Source organism: Myotis davidii, unplaced genomic scaffold (assembly GCF_000327345.1).
Source record: "Myotis davidii unplaced genomic scaffold, ASM32734v1 scaffold705, whole genome shotgun sequence".
NCBI classification, from domain to species: Eukaryota; Metazoa; Chordata; class Mammalia; order Chiroptera; family Vespertilionidae; genus Myotis; species Myotis davidii.
Genome location: NW_006296405.1, coordinates 1,008,923 through 1,012,465, shown reverse-complemented (window position 1 = coordinate 1,012,465; position 3,543 = coordinate 1,008,923). Strand labels below are relative to the sequence as shown.

General features: G+C 39.6%; 1 long non-coding RNA gene across 1 annotated transcript in view; it reads left to right on the top strand.

Annotated features, from left to right (window-relative positions):
• Positions 1 to 2,939, top strand: part of LOC107184331 — a 48,260-nt gene extending 45,321 nt beyond the window's left edge. The window contains exons 2-3 of the long non-coding RNA XR_001515141.1: positions 1,988 to 2,134; positions 2,264 to 2,939. This is a non-coding gene — a long non-coding RNA (uncharacterized LOC107184331). The remainder of the gene's footprint in view (positions 1 to 1,987; positions 2,135 to 2,263) is intronic.
• Positions 2,940 to 3,543: the final 604 nt, after the last annotated feature.

Genomic DNA, 3,543 nt, shown 5'->3' with positions numbered 1-3,543 from the left:
TCACCTTAAACGTATAATTAGGAAACATAAAAATTTTATTCAATGCAATATAAAACCACATAGATTTGATACATAATTTATTAGAGTTTTTTTTAATCCTCACCTGAGGATATGCTTATTTATTTTAAAGAGAGGGGAAGAGGATGAGAGAAGAGCAGGAGAGATAGAGAGAGAGAGAGAGAGAGAGAGAGAGAGAACCACTTGATTGCCTTTCTGTATGCACACCGACCAGGGATTGAAACCACAATCTAGTTATGTACCCTGACTGGGAATCGAACCTGCAACCTTTCAGTGTACAGGATGACGCCAGGGTATAATTTCTTAGTTTTTACTTTAGGAAAAAAGTCAGTGAGGAAGAGGTTTATAAATCTCTCCATCTCTTGTACAAAGTTGCAACTGAAACCCGAAAGCCCTTGCCCTGTACAGCCACCTAGGAATTAGAATTTACCTCAGTGAGTTCTGAGTGCTCTTTATTTAAAAAACGTTTTAAATGTTTTTGATTTTGAGAGAGAGAGGATGGGAGAGAAAGAAAGGAAAGCAATAAACACATAGGTCCAAGATGATCCCATACACACCCCAATGATCGAACCCACAACCTGAGGATGTGAATGACTGGGAACCAAACCGATGACCTTTTGGTGCACGAGAAACATTGATTGGTTGCCTCCCAAATGTGCCCTCATTGAGGATTGAACCTACAACCTGGGTATATACCCTAACCAGAATCGAACCCCACCTTTTTGGCATAAGGGTCGATGCGCCAACCAACTGAGCTACACTGGCTAGGGCTGACCCAAATTTTAACAAGATCATTCTGGCCTAAGGTTGAGAGTAAAGTGAAGAAAGTCAGGGGTGGTAGCCAGGAGATTGGTTAAAAGGTTATTGCAATAACTGAATGAAAGATGATGATAGTTTGGACCAGATGATAGCAGTGAAGATAGAGTGTTCAGAGTCTGCATATATTTTGAAAGTACAGGAAACAGGATATGCTAATAAATTTAATTGATGTTTCAAAGAAAAAGAGAAGTTAAGGATGATTTCAAAGCCTTTAGCCAGAGCAATAGGGAAAGTTGTCCAAAATGAGGATAATTATATTGGTACAGCAACCTACTGTAGGTATAGTCAATATCTTTCTGTTTCAGTGTATTCTTTGTTTCTGTATCCTTTTCTTCTCATTGCACATTTAACTGGCTTTCAGAGCATTTATTCATATTTTGCTCAGTAAGCAAATATCTACTGAACAATTACAAATTATTCCAGCTTTTATCAGTTAGGTTTCTTTGGTTGCAAATTGATTTAAGAACAAAAGGAAAGGGGTGGGATGAGGTGGGGGTGGGGGATAGTATAAGAATAATAGGGGTAATTCACAGAATCAAAGGAAATGCCAAAGAATCAACCTTGGAACAGCCTGAAGTAAAGGGTCGTCTCACAGAACTCTAGGTAACTTAATGGACATAATTTTATCAGCTTAACCCAATCTTGATAAATCACTCATATAGTTGAGTGTCTAATTTAATAATGATCCTGAGCTAGATGCTGGAGTAGGAATGGTGGGGAAGGAGGTGCATCCAGAGCTGGATAAAGTATAGTAGATTCTTCAGAGGGTTATAATAGAGTAGAATTAATAAATAATATAATAGCTTGGCCTCAAAGTAAATATCTCAAGGGTGCAACTGTAAATTCCTTTGTTAAGACTTCAGAAAGATTTATGGTAGTATTTCATAGAACCCTTCAGATACATAAGAAGATTCCAAAGATCTTAAGGGAACACTTCTTAGACCCTTATTATTACACAATAGGGCTTTAAGGATCTTAAGGATGTTTTCTCAGAATTTCTATGGACCGATAACTGCTTTGTGTCTCCTGTTCCTGCCTCCTTTTCCTCATATTTTGAATGAGTGTCTATTGTAGTTATCCTGAGTCATTCTCACTATTATACATTTGTATGTTGGGTGTGTGGGAGCAGATAATTTGTCTCTTTATTCAGATCAAAAGGAACTGTACTCCAGTAGCAGTACCTGATGAACTGCATCTAAGGAACCTCAATCACACTTGGACCTGAATTAGATATCAAGATTCTGGACATCAAGCTGATGCCATAATGAGATGAGACTTTTGAAGGTCTTAGGAGAGGGTGAGTGTATTTGCATGTGGGAGGAACTTGTTGGGACCAGAGGGGTGGTATGTGGTAACTTGTCTCCAAAGTAGCCATTCAGAGGTGGAATCCTTTTCTCTCCTCCCTTTGAATCTGGGCTGGCTTTAGTGACCTGCTTGACCAATTGAGTGACTTTCTGGGACTTCTGATGCTTGGTCATAAGAAGCCTTGCAGCTTCTGCCTGTGCCTCTTGGAATTCTCTCTTTTGGAATACTCACTCTCAGAACCCAGCCACCGTGCTATGAGAAGTCCAAGCCAGTTGGAGAGGACACATGCAGGCACTGGTTGATAGCCCCAATGAGCTACCAGCAAACAGCCAGCATCAACTGTCAACTATGTGAGTGAAGGAACCATGTTGGACAGTCCAGCTCTAGAAAACACCACTTGGGGAAGAACTGAGGTCTCAGACACGTAGCTCCTGTTGAGACATCCTAGTCATCTTCATCTATTCTAGTCATCATCACATTTGTGGTCCCAGGCATTGTGGATCAGAGACACACTGTCTCTGCTCTGCCCTGCTAGAATTTCTGGCCCAAAGAATCGTGACAATAATAAAATGATCATTGTTTGCCACTAACTTTTGGGGTAATTTTTTTTTAATCTTCACTGGAGGAGTGAGGATATTTTTTCCATTGATTTTTTTTTTTTTTCCAGAGAGAGTGGAAGGGGGAGGTGAGGGGAAGAGAGAAACATCGGTTGTTTGCCTCCCATATTTGCCCCCACTGGAAATGGGTACCGAATCTGCAACCCAGGTATGTGCCCTTGATCAGGAATTGAACTGGGGACCCTCTGCTGTGCAGGCCAGTGCTCTAACTGCTGAGTCATGCTGGCCAGGGTAATGGGGGGCGGGGTGGTGGTGGTGGTGGTGGTAATTTTTTATGCAGTAATAGATAACTGGAGCATTGTCAGATTGAGTAGAAGGTAATCCAGCTTTATGCAGTTTACAAGGGGCATAACTAATAAAACATAAGGAGTCAAAGAGATTTAAAGTAAAGGTATGGAAAAACACATTCTAAAAGAAAACTGGTATAGCAGGGGTAATAGTAGGAAAGATTAACTTGAAGGCAAAAAAATCATTATTAGAGTTAAAAATTATCATAAAAAATTATAAAAGGAATAATCAATGAAGATGCTATAATATTCCAAATCAGTACGTATTCAATAGTATGACCTCAAAATACATTTGTGGCAAATGTAGATTTACAGTTGTTTATATGGAAAAAGACATGCAGGTTATGATGATTATAATAACTTTATTAACTCAAAAGAATGTCACAGTGGCACAGTAAACCTACTTTTGCCCACCCCTGTATATAAATACAGTGGGGCCTTGACTTGCAAGTTTAGTTCGTTCAGTGATGGAGCTCATAACTCAAATTACTCGTATG